The following is a 15,712-nucleotide window of genomic DNA, read 5'->3' as shown; positions in this document are numbered from 1 at the left end:
AGAGAAATGTTAAGAAAAAGATAATATAGCGATATGGCTGGATATAAGATAAATTGCATTTCTGTATACCAATAACAGTTTTAAAATGCAATTTAAATACATATAAGATTTAAAATAGCAACAACAGATAAGATAATTATGAAGAAATTTAATAAGAGATGCATAGGACATTTATGAAGAACATTTACAAACTTATGGAAAGAAGTTTTAAACGATCTATAATTTAAAAAATGCTGACTGGGCACAGTGCCTCATGCCTGTAATCCCAGCACTTTGGGAGGCTTAGGTGGGCAGATCGCTTGAACCCAGGAATGTGAGACGAGCTTGGGCAACATGGCAGTACACTGTCTCTACTAAATACACAAAATTAGCCAGGCATGGAAGTGCATCCCTGCAGTCCCAAGTACTCAGGAGGCTGGGGTGAAAGAACTGCTTGAGCCCAGGAGGTTGAGGCTGCAGTGAGCTGAGATCATTCCACTGCACACCAGTCTGGGTGACAGAGGGAGACTGTCTCAAAAACAGTAAGAACAACAACTAACCAAACAAAAAAACACATTAAGGACTTGAAAGATCTAACATCATAAAAAAGTCAATTCTTCCCAAATTTATCTGTAGATTCAATGCAATCTCAATACAAAAATAATCAGAGCTTTTTAAGGAAATCAGCAAGATGACTCCAAAATTTATATGAAGAGAAAAGGGCCAAGAATAGCTAAGACACTATCAAAGCAGAAAAGAGTGAGAAAAAGGATGACTAGTTCTACTTGACATGAAAACTTATTAAAAAGTTATAGTAATTAGGCCAGGCATGGTGGCTTATGCCTGTAATCCCAGCACTTCAGGAGGCCAACGCAGGCAGGTCACTTGAGGCCAGGAGTTCAAGAACAGCATGGCCAACACAGTGAAACACTGTCTCTACTAAAAATACAAAAGTTATCTGGGTCTGGTGGCTTATGCCTGTAATCCCAGCTTCTTGGGAGGCTGAGGCAGGAGAATTGCTTGAGCCAGGGAAGTGGAGGTTGCAGTGAGCCGAGATTGCACCATTGCACTCCAGCCTGGGTGACAGAGGGAGACTCTGTCTCAAAAAAAAAAAAAAAAAAAAAAAAAAAAAAAGTTATAGTAATTAAGACAACCCAAGGATAGAGAGAAAAAGAAAACAGAATATAAAGTCAGAGGTAATATTCAAAGGGTGGAGGGAAGAATGTTATCTCTGCTGTATTCTCCAAGAAAGGTTGCAATAACATTTCCCATCTTACATGCTCTTCCAAATCTTGACTCTCTTTTGAACCTGCATGGGTCCTTGAGACTGCCACAACCAACAGAGGCAGTGACACTGTGGAACGTCCAAGGGAAGATGATAAAAATCAATATAGCTTCTGTCTAGAACACAATCTCTATCTCTTGGGATGCTCACCAGTGAAATCTAATTACCATGGGAAGCCACTTGCAGAGAAAGTGAAGCCCCCAGCCCTCCGCCCTGGCTAAGCTCTCAGCTGACAGCCAGAACTAACACATTAGCCATATTAGTGAGCTGTCTTGGAAACAAATCCTCTAACCTTCAGTTGATCTTACTCAGGTGAAGCCACATGGAGCAGAGGTGAGCTTTCCCTGACACAACCATGCTCAAAGTTCTGTATTATGAGCAAAATAAGTGATAAGTAATAAAACACACTTAAGCCAACAAAAGTGTGAAAAGAGTAAAAGACCAGCCTGTGCAACATGGTGAAACTCTTTATCTACAAAAAAAAAAAAGAAGTAAAAAATTAGCCAGATGCAGCTATGTCCTATAGTCCCAGCTACTTGGGAGGCTGAGGTGGGAGGATCGCTTGAACTCGAGATCAAACCACTGCACTCCAGTCTGGGTGACAGAATGAGACCCTGTCTCAAAAAAAAAAAAAGAAAAAAGAAAAGGAAAAGAAAAGAAAATGGCAAAAGGATAATCAGCACAAAGTAAAACAGTGAATACAAGATGAAAGGAATAAAACCAAATATGTAATTTATTACAATAAATTTACATGAACAGATTTTAATAAATGTACATGAACAGATAAACAGATTTATCAAAAGATATAATTTTATAATCTTTAGTTTTTGTTAAAAACCGAATGCAACAATTGTTAAAATAGAAAAAAGATTGAAAACAAAGTGACAGGGAAAGATTAAAATTGAAGATAAAGATATTCTAGGTAAAAATAAAAAAATAAGAAACCAAAAGTGACACTATCAATATCAGATAAAAGTGAATTCAGTATCAGATGCATTAAACAAAGCAAGAAGCATATTTGTAAAAATAAAAAGTACAATCCAAGACAAAAATCTAACAATTATAAGCATTTATGCACTGAATAATATGGTTCCATTAGTTAGAATAACCTAGGTTATGCTGTAGAATAACAAATAATCATAAAAACTTCAGTGAACTAGCACAGTATGTTTATTATTCAAACAATCTCTGTTGCAAGTCTGGGAAACTTTATAAGGCAGCTATCCTCCATGTGATGCTTCTTTATCAACACATGTTTTCATGATTACCATTAAGGAGAAAAGTACAGTAGCAATCAAACAATCAGAAACATATTGGTCATAACAAGGCACATTGCCATGCGAAACCTCAAGGTGGGAGGTAGCGAAAAGTACTGCTTTCTCATGTGCTTGAAAGGAGGAGAATCAGAGATGTTGGTGTGAAGCACTAACATTTGGTGAAATACATTAAGGAAAGGTCTCTGAAAATACGGGGCAAACTGAACGAAAACACGATAATTTTAGAAATTTTGAGAGCACATTTTTAAAGAATTTGGTCAATCAGGTAAACAGAAAATAATGAAGGACAGAAGGAATTCAAATAACGTAAACAGCAAATTTGATTTAATATCCCTATATACAATTTGTAATCCAGAGAGACTGTTTATTCTTCTCTACATTTATGGATTAATTTTTTTTATGTACTTACATACCAATACAATTTGATTTTAAAAAGTAACTATTTTCCCTGGGCGCGGTGGTTCACACCTGTAATCCCAGCACTTTGAGAGGCTGAGGCAGGACAATAGCTTGAACCCAGGAGCTTGAGACCATACTGGACAATATAGTGAGACCTTCATCTCTAAAAAATAAAAAAATTAGTTGGGCTGCACACCTGTATTCACAGCTACTCAAGAGGCTGAGGTGGGAGAATCACTTGAGCCTATGAGATTGAGGCTGCAGTAAGCTATGATTGCACCACTATGCTTCAACCTGAGTGACAGAATGAGACCCTGTCTCAAAAAGAAAAAAAGGAACCATTTTAAAACAACATTCTCTGAAAATTCAATACAATAAGAAATTTAAAATTCCTCCTGAAACTGACGTTACAAATTAAGAAACATTCATATAAATTTACAGATTAAATAGAACTTAAGAAGAAGACAAAATACCACATTTTGACAATGAGTAAAAGATTTAACTAGATACTTCCCAAAGAAGAATATATAGAGAGGGAGTGGAGAAAGACGGCAGAATAGAAGGTCCCCTGATTGCCCCTCAAGCAAGGACACCAAGTTAACAACTATCTACACAGAAAAAACACTTTCATAAGAATGAAAATCAGGTGAGCACTCATAGTACCTGGTTTTAACTTCATATCACTGAAAAAGGCAATGAAGAAATAGAAAAAGTAGTCCTGAATCACCAATGCCACCCCTCCCCTACCTATCCCTGGCAGCTGCAGTGGGGTGTGGAGAGCACCTCTGGGAACTGGGGGAGGGAGAAAGCAGCAACTGTGAGGTATTGAACTCAGTGCTATCCTGTTAGAGCAGAAAGGAAAACCGGACCAAACTCAGTTGACACCCACCCACAGAGGGAGCATTTCAACCAGCCCTAGCCAGAGGGGAATCATAGATCTCAGAGGTGGGAACTTGAGTTCCTGCAAATCTCACCATGGAGGGCCAAAGTACTCTTGGCCGCTAAGTAAGCTTGAAAGGCTGTCTAGGTCCTAAGTACTGCAACTCTTAGGCAAGTTCTAGGGAGGAAGTAGGTCCAGAGACAGTGGACTGGGTGTGGAGGGCATGTGACATACTGAGACACAAGCTAGGGCAGCCAAGGAAGTGCTGGCATCATCCCTTTCCAGGGTGCACAGTTAGTGTCTCCAAAAGAAACCCCTTCCTTCTGCTTGAGGAGAGGAGAGGAAAGAGTGGGGTGGACTTCATCTTCCATCTTGGATACCAGCTCAGCCATAGCAGCATAGGGAGCCAGTCAGAGTCATGAGGCCCCTGTTCCAGGTCCTAGCTCCCAGATGACATTTCTAGACACAGCCTGGGTTAGAAGGGAAACTGCTGCCTTAAAGGAAAGGATCCAGTACTGGCATCATTCAGCTAACTAAAGAGCCCTACATCAAGGGCCTTGGGTGAGCCTCTGAGACTTGCTGGCTTCAGGTGAGACTCAGCATATAACCAGCTGTGGTGGCTTCAGAGCAAAACTCCTTCTGCCTGAGAAAAGCAGAGGGAAAAGTAAAGAGGACCTTGTCTTGCACCATAGGTACCAACATTGCCACAGGAGAGTAGAGCACCAAGAGGGCTCTGGGGTACCCTAATTCCAGAGCTTGACTCTTGGACAACATTTCTGGACCTGCCCTGGGCCAGAGAGGAGCCCATTGCCCTAAGGGTGAGTCCCAGGCCACTGCAAGCTGACTTCAGAGACCTTGGGCCTTAAGGGAACATTGGTGGTAATCTGGCAGTACTTCTTGTAGCCAGGGGTGGCAGTGGCTATTGGGTAAGCCTCCTCTGCCTTTGGAAAAGGGAGGCAAGAGTGGGAAGGACTGCATCTTGTGGTTTTGGTTCCAGCTCAGTCACGATACAGTAAGACATCAGGTAGAGGATAGCACCTCTGGACCCTCCGAGGGTTTGGGGGACCTCTCCACCCTGAGGGGAAGAACAGAGGCCTAACTGGCTTTGGCACCTGTGGATGGTAGAGCCCCAGGACCTTGGTCAAACATAGGCAGTAGCCAGGGAGTGGTTACAGCAGGCCTTGGTTGAGACCCAGTGCTACACTGGCTTCAGGTCTGGCCCAGCACAACCATGGTGGTGGTGGCCACAGGAGTGGTTGTATCACTCCATCCCCAACTTTAGGTGACTCAGAACAGAAAGAGACTGTATGTTTGGGAGAAAGTAAGGGAAGAGAACAAGAGTCTCTGCCTGGTAATCCAGAGAATTCTCCCAGATTTAGTCCAAGACCATCAAGGTGTTGGTGGTCCACAAGTCTGCAAGAAACACAGTGTTACTGTGCTTGGAGTGTCCCTTAAAGCAGAAACAGCTTAGATCACAACATTCAAGTCCTTTGAAGTATCTGGAAAGCCTTCCCCAGAACGACAGCTACAAATAAGCCCAGACAGTGAAGACTACAATAAATACCTCTCTTCAATGCCCAGAGACCGAAGAACATCTACTAGTATCAACACCATCCAGGAAAGTATGACCTCACCAAATGAACTAAATAAGGCACCAGGGACCAATCCTGGAGAAACAAAGATAGGTAACCTTTTAGATAGAGAATTCTAAATAGCTGCATTGAGGAAACTCAAAGAAATTCAAGATAACACAGAGAAGGAATTCAGAATTCTATCAGATAAATTTAACAAAGATATTGTAATAATTAAAAAGAATATGCAGAAATTATGGAGCTGAAAAATGCAATTGGAATACCGAAGAATGCATCGGAGTCCTTTAATAGAAGAATGAATTAAGCAGAAGAAAGAATTGGTGAGTTTGTAGGGAGGCTATTTGAAAACACACAACCAGAGGAGACAAAAGAAAAAACAATAAAAAACAATGAAGCATGCCTACAGGATCTAGAAAATATCCTCAAAAGGGCAAATCTAAGAGTTATTGGCCTTAAAGTGGAGGTAGGGGAAGAGGTAGGCATAGAAAGTTTATTCAAAGGGATAATGACAGGTAACTTCCCAAACCTAGAGAAAGATATCAGTATCCAAGTACAAGAAAGTTATAGAACACCAAGCAGATTTAATCCAAAGAAGACTACCTCAAGGCATTTAATAATCAAACACCCAAAAGTCAAAGATAAAGAAAGGATCCTGGAAGTAGCAAGAGAAAAGAAACAAATAAGATACCATGAAGCTCCAATATGTGTGGCAACAGACTTTTCAGTGGAAACCTTACAGGTCAGAAGATAGTGGCATGACATATTTAAAATGCTGAAGGAAAAGATTTTTACCCTAGAATTATTTATCTGGTGAAAATATCATTCAAACATGAAAGAGAAATAAAGACTTCCCCAGACAAACAAAAGCTGGGGGATTTTATCAATACCAAACCTGTCCTACAAGAAATGCTAAAGGGAGTACTTCATTCAGAAAGAATAAGACATTAATGAACAATAAACAATCACCTGAAGGTACAAAACTGACTAGTAATAGTAAGTACCCAGAAAAACACAGAATATTATAACACTGTAACTGCGGTGTGTAAACTACTTTTATTCTAAGTAGAAAAACTAAATGAACCAATCAAAAATCACAAAAACAACATTTCAAGACATAGTATAATAAGATACAAATAGAAACAACAAAAAGTTTAAAAAATTGGGGTAACAAAGTTAAGGTGATTTTTTAATAGTTTTCTTTTTGCTAGTTTGTTTTTGCAAATAGTGTTGTTATCAGATTAAAATGATGGGTTATAAGATAGTATTTGCAAGCCTCATGGTAATCTCAAACCAAAAAACATACAATGGATACACAAAAAATAAAAAGCAAGAAACTAAATCATATCACCTGAAAAAATGATCTTCACTTGAGGAAGACAGGATTGTAAGAAAGAAGGAAGAAAAGACTACAGAACAACCAGAAAACAAGTAATAAAATGGCAGGAGTAAGTTCCTACTTATCAGTAATAACATTGAATGTAAATGGACTAAACTTTCCAATCAAAAGACATAGACTGGCTGAATGGATACAAAAACAAGACCCATTGATCTGTTGCCTACAAGAAATACACATCACCTATAAAGACACAAATAGACTGAAAACAAAGGAATGGCAAAAGATATTCCATGCCAACAGAAACCAAAAAAGAGTAGGAATCACTATATCAGACAAAACAGGTTTCAAGACGAAACCTGTAAGAAGAGACAAGGTCACTATAGAGTGATAAAGGGGACAGTTCAGCAAGAGGATATAACAATTTTAAATATATATGCATCCAACACAGGAGCACCCAGATATATAAAGAAAATACTACTACAGCTAAAGAGAGAGATGGGCTTCAGTACAATAATAGCTGGAGAATTCAACACCATACTTTCATCATTGAACAGATCTTCCAGACAGGAAATCAATGAAGAAATCTCAGGCTTAATGTGCACCAAATGGATCTAAAAAGTATTTACAGAACATTTCATCCAAGAGTTGCAGAATACACATTCTCTTCTTTAGCATCTGGATTATTCTCAAGGATAGACCATATGTTAGGTTATAAAACAAGACTTAAAACATGTAAAAAATTGAAATAGTATCAAGCATCTTCTCTGACCACAATGGAATAAAACTAGAAATTAATAACAAGATAAATTTAGGAAACTATGCAAATACATTGAAATTAAATAATATGCTCATGAATGACCAGTGGGTCAATGGAGAAATTAAGAAGAAAATTGAAAAATTTCTGGAAACAAATGATAATGGAAATACAACCTACCAAAACCTATGGGATACAGCAAAAACAGTATGAAGAGGGAAGTTTATAGCTGTAAGTGCCTACATCAAAAAAGAGAAAAAACCTGCAAATAATCTAACAAAGAATCTTAAAAAGCTAAATAAATAAAAAAAAAGAGCAAAGTAAACCCCCAAATCAGTAGAAGAAAAGAAATAACAAAGATTAGAGCAGAAATAAGTGAAATTGAAATTTTCAAAATACAAAAGATCAGTGAAACAAAAAGCTGATTTTTAAAAAAGTTAAACAAAATTGACAAATTGGCCTTTAGCCAAACTAAGAAAAAAGAGAAGATTTAAATAAATAAAACCAGAAATGAAAAAGGAGACATTACAATTGATACTGCAGAAATTCAAAGGGTCATTAGTAGTTTTTATGAGCAACTGTATGCCAATAAATTGGAAAATTTAGAAGAAATGGAAACATTCCTAGATACATACAACCTACAAAAGTTGAACCAGAAAGAAATCCAAAATCTGAACAGACCAATAACAAGTAATGAGATCAAAGCTGTCATAAAAAGTCTCCCACTAAAGAAAAGCCCAGGAACCAATGGCTTCACTGCTGAATTCTACCAAACATTTAAATAACTAATGTCAATCCTACTGAAACTATTCTAAAAAATAGAGAGGAAGGGAACACTTCCAAACTCATTATAAAAGGTGAGTAATAACCTGATACCAAAACCAGATAAAGACACACAATAAAAAAACCCTGAAAACAAGCAAAAAAAACTCACAGCCCAATATCTCTGATGAATATTGATGCAAACATCCTCAACAGAATGCTAGTAAACTGAATTCAACAATATATTAGAAAGCTCTTCATTATGTCCTAGGATTTATCCCTGGGATGCAAAGATGGTTCAACTTACTCAAATCAATCAATGTGATACACCATATTAGCAGAATGAAGGATATAAAACATATGATCATTTTAATTGATGCTTAAAAAGCATTTGGTAAAATTCAACATCCCTTCATGATAAAAACCTTAAAAAATCTGGGGATAGAGGGAACATGCCTCAAGATAATAAAAGCCATATATGATAGATGCTCAGCTAGTATCATACTAAATGGGGAAAACCTGAAAGCCTTTCCTCCAAGATCTGCAACATGGCAAGGACACACAATGTCACCAGTGTTATTCAACATAGTATTAGAAGTCCTAGCTAGAGCAATCAGACAAGAGAAAGATATAAAGAGCATCCAAGCTGGAAAGAAACAAGTCAAATTATCCTTGTTTGTGAATGATATGATCTTATATTTGGAAAAACCTGAAGACTCCACAAGAAATCTATTAGAACTGATCAACAAATTCAGTAAAGTTACTGGATATGAAATCAACATACAAAACCAGTAGGATTTCTATATGCCAACAGCAAAAAATTTGAAAAAGAAATAAAAAAGTAATCCCATTTACAATAGCTACACATAAAATTAAATACGTAGAAATTAATCTAACCAAAAGACTGAAAGATCTCTATGATGAAAACTGTAAAACACTGATGAAAGAAATGGAAGAGGACACCAAAAAATGAAAAAAAAAAATTCCATGTTTATGTATTGAAAGAATCAATATTATTAAAATGTCCATACTACTCAAAGCAATCTACAAATTTAATGCAATCCCTATCAAAATGTCAATGATATTCTTCATAGAAATAGAAAAAACAATTCTAAAATTTATATGGAACCACAAAAGATCCAGAATTGCCAAAGCTATCCTAAGCAAAAAGAACAAAACTAGAGGAATCACATTATCTGACTTCAAATTATACTGCTACTGGCATAAAAAACAGACACATAGAATAATGGAAAAGAATAGAGAATCCAGAAACAAATCCACACACCTACAGTGAACTCATTTTCAACAAAGGTTCAAGAACATACACTGGGGAAAAGACCGTCTCTACAATCAATGGTGCTGGGAAAACTGGATATCCATATGCAGAAGAATGAAACTAGACCCCTATCTCTTGGCATACACAAAAATCAAATCAAGGTCGGGCGTGGTGGCTCACTCCTGTAATCCCAGCAGTTTGGGAGGCCGAGGGGGCAGATCACCTGAGGTCAGGAGTTTGAGACCAGCCTGGACAACCTGGTGAAATCCCACCTGTACTAAAAATACAAAAATTAGTTGGGTGTGGTGACCGGCACCCGTAATCCCAGCTACTCAGGAGGCTGCGACAGGGAATCGCTTGAAGCCAGGAGGTGGAGGTTGCGGTGAGCCGAGATCACGCCATTGCAGTCCAGCCTGGGTGACAGAGCAAGACTCCGTTCCAAAAAAAAAAAAAAAAGTCAAATCAAAATGGATTAACGATTTAAATGTAAGACCTCAAGCCATGAAACTACTACAAGAAAACATAAGGAAACATCTCCAGGGCATAGATCTGGGCAAAGGTTTTTTGAGCAGCACCCCACAAGCATGGGCAACCAAAGCAAAAATGAACAAATGAGATCACATCAAGTTAAAAAGCTTCTATAAAGCAAATTATACAATCAATAAAGTGAAGAGACAACCCACAGAGTGGGAGAAAATATTTGCAAGCTACCTGTCTGACAAGGGATTAACAATCAGAATATACAAAGAGCTCAAACAACTCTATAGAAAAAAATCTAATAATCTGATCAAAAGATGGACAAAAGATTTGAATAGACATTTCTCAAAAGAAGACACACAAAATGGCAAACAGGCTTATACAAAGGTACTCAATGGTCAGGTGCAGTGCCTCACACCTGTAATTTCAGCACTTTGGGAGGCCAAGATGGGTGGATCAACTGAGGTGAGGAGTTTGAGACCAGCCTGGCCAACATGGTGAAACCCCATCCCTACTAAAAATTCAAAAATTAATCAGGCATGGTGGTGCACATCTGTAATGCAGGCTACTCAGGAGGCTGATGCAGAAGAATCGCTTGAACCTGGGAGGTGGAGGTTGCAGCGAGCAGAAATCATGCCACTGTACTCCAGCCTGGGTGACAGAGAGGGACTTCATCAAGAAAAAAAAAAAGGGCTCAACATTATTGATCATCAGAGAAATGCAAATCAAAACTACAATAAGAATAAGAATATAATCTCACTCCAGTTAAAATGGCTTATATCCAAAGTCAGGCAATAACAAACCCTGGCAAGGATGTGGAGAAAAAGGGACTCTTGTATACTGTTGGTGGGAATGTAAATTAGTGCAACCACTATGGAGAACAGTTTGCAAGTTCCTCAAAAAACTCAAAATTGAACTACCATATGATCCAGCAATCCCAGTATATTTCCCAAGGAAAGGAAATCAGTGTATTGAAGAGATATCTGGACTCCTATGTTTGTTGCAGCAGTGTTTACAAAAGCTAAGATTTGGAAGCAGCCTAAGTGTTCATCACCAGATGAATGGATAAAGAAAATGTGGTACGTATACACAATGGAGTACTACTCAGCCGTAAAAAAGAATGAGATTTAGTCATTTTCACCAACATGGATGGGACTAGAGATGAGTGTGTTAAATGCAATAAACCAGGCACAGAAAGCCAAACGTTGCATGTTCTTACTTATTTGTGGGATCTAAAAATAAAAACAATTAAACTCATGGACACAGAGAGTAGAAGGATGGTTACCAGTGGCTGGGAAGGGTAGTGGGGCAATAGTGGGGAGAATAGAATAGAAAGAATGAATAAGACCTACTATTTGATAGCACAACAGGGTAACTATAGTCATTAATAACTGTACATTTTAAAATACAGAGTGTAATTGAATTATTTGCAACTCAATGGATAAATACTTAAGAGGATGGAATACACCATTCTTCATGATGTGCTTATTTCACATTGCATGCCTGTATCAAAACTTCTCAAGTACTCCACAAATATATACACCTACTATATACCCACAAAACTTAAAATATATAAATAGCTGATAAGTACATGAAAACATACTTAACATCATTTGTTATCAGGGAAATACAAAATAAGCTACAATGTTATAACACTACACATGCACTCAAATGGCTAGAATTAAGAAGACTGACCACACCAGGTGTTAGTGAGGTTATGAGGCAAGTGGAACTCTCATTCATTATTGGTGAGAATGTAAAAAGTTACAATCACTTTGGAAAACAGCTTCACAGTTTCTTGTAAAGTTAAATATATACTTACCACATGACCCAGCAATTCCACTCCTTAGTATTCACTGAAGAGAAATGAGAACATATGGACTTGCATAAGAATGTTCATAGCAGCTTTATTTGTAATAGTCCCAAACTGGAAACAATCCAAATATCCAAACGAGTGAATGAATATACTAATTGGATACATCCATTCAATGGAATATTACTCAGTAATAAAATAAAACAAATTATTAATAGAAAAACATGGATGAATCTTAAAAAATTGACCAGAGCAAAAGATGTCAGATGAAAAGAAAAAAAAAGCAGCTTGATACAAAAAGGCACACATTTTATATAATTTATTTATATAAAATTTTAGAGAAAATTAACCTAATTTAAAATGATAAAATGCAAATCAGTGGTGGCCAGAGGCAGTATGTGGAGATTAAGATTTGACATGAGGAAATCTTTTGCATTGTAAGTGAATTAGTTGACCTGCCTATTGGGAAGTTTAAGTGGAGTCATATCCTCTCACTGCTCTAATACTGCCTGATTCTTTGTCTGAGTCTCAATTTAGATGTCTTTGATCCAGAAAGCCTTTTGTGATCTCCTTTCTATATCATTTCCATTTCATCCCACCGCTGACACTTCTCCTGTGCTTCCATAATACCTTAATCTTCCTATATCATAACACTTACCTTACTATGTTATAATTTAATAGTTACTTGATTGATTAGTAAGCTATCACCTCAAAAGTTTTCTCATGGTCCTTTAAAATTCTTTCCCCATAACTCTCTGTCAAGCCTCAAGTAACCAGTGATCCGTTTTCTGTCACCGAGGAGTAGTTAGTATTTTCCATAAATGAAATCATGTATTACATAGTCTTATTTGTCTTCTTTCTTTTACTTAGCTTAATTATTTTGAGATTCATCCATGCTGTTTCTTGTATCATAGTTCATTCATTTTTATTACCAAGTGGTATTTCATTCCATTGATATACCTCAATTTGTCTATCCAGTCACAGGTTAATGGATACTTGGGTCTTCTCAGTTTGAAGTTATTACAAATAAAACTTTTATGAATATATTTGTAGAAAATATATTTGTTAACCATTTGTTAAAAAGACTACCCTTTCTCCAGTGAACTGCTTTTGTATCATTTTGAAAATCAGTTGTGATGGTCTCCATCTAGACAGTATTCAGTTCCATTGCTTTATCTTAATGCCAGTTGCATACTATCTTGATTTCTGTAGTTTATAATAATTCCTAAAGACAATGTAAGTTCCCTAACCTTCTTCTTCTTCTTCTTCTTCTTTTTTTCCAGGTTTTTGGCTATTCTAGGTTTTTTCCATTTCCAGAAAAATTTTAGAAACAGCTTAGCAATTTCTTTTTTGGGGGGATGGGGTTTTGCTCTGCCACCCAGGCTGGAGTGCAGTGGTGTGAATACGGCTTACTGTAGCCTCACCTCCTGGGCTCAAGTGATCCTCCCACCTCAGCCTTCCGAGTATCTGGGAACACGGGTGTGCCACTGTGTCTAGCTAATTTTAAAAATTTATTGTAGAGACAGGGTTTCACTGTGTTGCTCAGGCTAGTGTCAAATTTCTGGGCTCAAGCAATATTTTCATCTTGGCCTCTCAAAGTGCTGGGATTACAGCCACTGTTTGAAATTATAGTTTCAAAATTTCTTAAAAAAAATAAAAATAAAAGCCTTAATGAATTTATACATCAATTTGGGGAGAATTTATTTTCTAACAATATAGAGCCTTCTGACATGAACACAGTGAATCTCCCTATTTATTTAGGTCTTCTCTCATCTCTCTAAGTAGTGTTTTGTAGTTTTCAGGGCATACGTCTTGCACATAATTTGTCAGGTCTATACCTAAGCATTTCTTATTTTCGATGCTATTAAATAGTATTTTTACTTCAATTTTTGATTGTTTGTTGCTAGTATATAAAAAATACAATTGACTTTTGTATATTAATCTTGTAGTCTACAACTCTCCTAAAATTTATTAGTAATGGCCTTTTTATTGGATTTTCTCCATAGATGATCATGTTATATTCAAAAGAAGTCCACTTTACTTCAATCTTTCCAATCTAAGAGCCTTTTGTTTCTGTCTCTTGCCTCATTGACCAAACTAGAACCTCCAGTGTAATGGTGAGTAGAAATAGAGTCATCTTATTCCTGATCTTAGGGGGAAAGCATTCTATCTTTTGCCATTAAATATGATGTTAATTCTAGGTTTTTCAAAGACATGTTTTATCAGGTTGAGGGAATTCTTTGCAATTTCAAGTTTGGTGAGAGTTTTTGCCAGGCATGAATGTTGGATTTTGTCTAATACCATTTCTTTTTTTTGTTTACACAAACAAAATGTATTTTGTTTAAAAATATAATTTACATATATATACACCCACACAGGGGAAATAACAAAATGTTAATACTAGCTAATTTCTAGGGTTGGCATATTAAGTCAGAGGGGTATTGATGAATAGATGTAGTTTATTAAATTTTTTCCTGTATTTCCTAAATTTTCTATAAGTAACTTCTACTATTTTTTTTTTTTTGAGATGAAGTCTTGCTCTGTCACCCAGGCGGGAGTACAATGGCCTGATCTCAGCTCACTACAACCTCTGCCTCTCAGATTCAAGCTATTCTCCTGCCTCAGCTTCCCGAGTAGCTGGGATTACAGGTGCCTGCCACCACACCCAGCTAATTTTTGTATTATTAGTAGAGGTGGGGTTTCACCATGTTGGCCAGCCTGGTCTTGAACTCCTGACCTCAAGTGGTCTGTCCGCCTCAGCCTTCCAAAGTGCTGGGATTACAGGCGTGAGCTGCCACGCCCAGCCTGTAGTATTTTTATAATAGAAAAAAAATGTTATTTAAAAAAATATGCCATATACTTTCAAAGTAGAATAAATTCAAAATATTTACACTTACTCATTTTCATCTTCACTGTCAAAAGAAAGGAGGCTACTGTTTTTGATTTGTTTTTGTGAGTTCTTTTTGACTGAGTCCTGATTTATTTCATCTTAATTTGTCTTCTTCTTTTTTGAGCTTGCTGTTAAACCTTCCGAGGGATGCTTGACTGGTGCTTCACTGGTTTTTGATATATGATTCTTCCCTCAGCTGGAGCTGGTTCTGCATCTGCTTGGGCAGCCTTTATTTCTGCTGAAATTTTCATGACTTCTTCAACTGACAGGTCTCCCTTTTTTAAAACCACCACTTGAGGCTGTTCATCTTTGTCACTGTGATCCTCATTTTCATCTGGGAGATGAGGCTGGATTCTCTCGGTCTCTACGGTGGGCTCCTCCCTACAGCCAACCCACTCCTTGAAGTGAGCCAGGAATGCTGGCCCGGCTGGCCGCCCATCTTGTCCGATGCTTTTTCTGCATCTATGTAGACAATAATAGTTATTCATTTTTAGTCTATTAATATGGTGAATGACATTGATTCATTTTTGAATGTTACATCAAATAATAATCTCTATTGTTTGTTGCTAGTAACTTAGGATTATTATGATCTTTTGATAAATTTATCCCATTATCATTATTAAATGACCCACTTTATTTTTTAAAATCTACTTTGATAGTAACATAGCCACTCTAGCTTTCTTTTAATTAGTGCTAGCATGTTATATCTTTTTTGCCTTTTAAATTTTAACCTGTGTGTGTCCATTTGTTTATTTATTTATTTCGAGACAGAGTCTCACTTTGTTTCCCAGGCTAAAGTACATCGGTGAGATCTCGGCTAACTGTAACCTCCGCCTTTCAGGTTCAAGCGATTCTTGTGCCTCACCATTCTGAGTAGCTAGGACTATAGGTGTGTGCCACCACACCTGGCTAATTTTTGTGGTTTTAGTAGAGATGGGGTTTCACCATCTTGGCCAGGCTAGTCTTGAACTCCCTGCCTCAAGAGATCCACC

The 15,712-nt window shown here is 37.3% G+C and overlaps 1 pseudogene; it reads right to left on the bottom strand.

Moving 5' to 3' along the window:
- Window positions 1–14,370: 14,370 nt before the first annotated feature.
- On the bottom strand, window positions 14,371–15,208 carry LOC102140334 (uncharacterized protein KIAA1143 pseudogene; annotated as a pseudogene).
- Window positions 15,209–15,712: the final 504 nt, after the last annotated feature.

The sequence above is a fragment of the Macaca fascicularis genome, chromosome 2, assembly GCF_037993035.2.
Source record: "Macaca fascicularis isolate 582-1 chromosome 2, T2T-MFA8v1.1".
NCBI classification, from domain to species: Eukaryota; Metazoa; Chordata; class Mammalia; order Primates; family Cercopithecidae; genus Macaca; species Macaca fascicularis.
The sequence above is the reverse complement of the archived record's forward strand: the minus strand, read 5'-3'. Positions and strand labels throughout refer to the sequence as shown.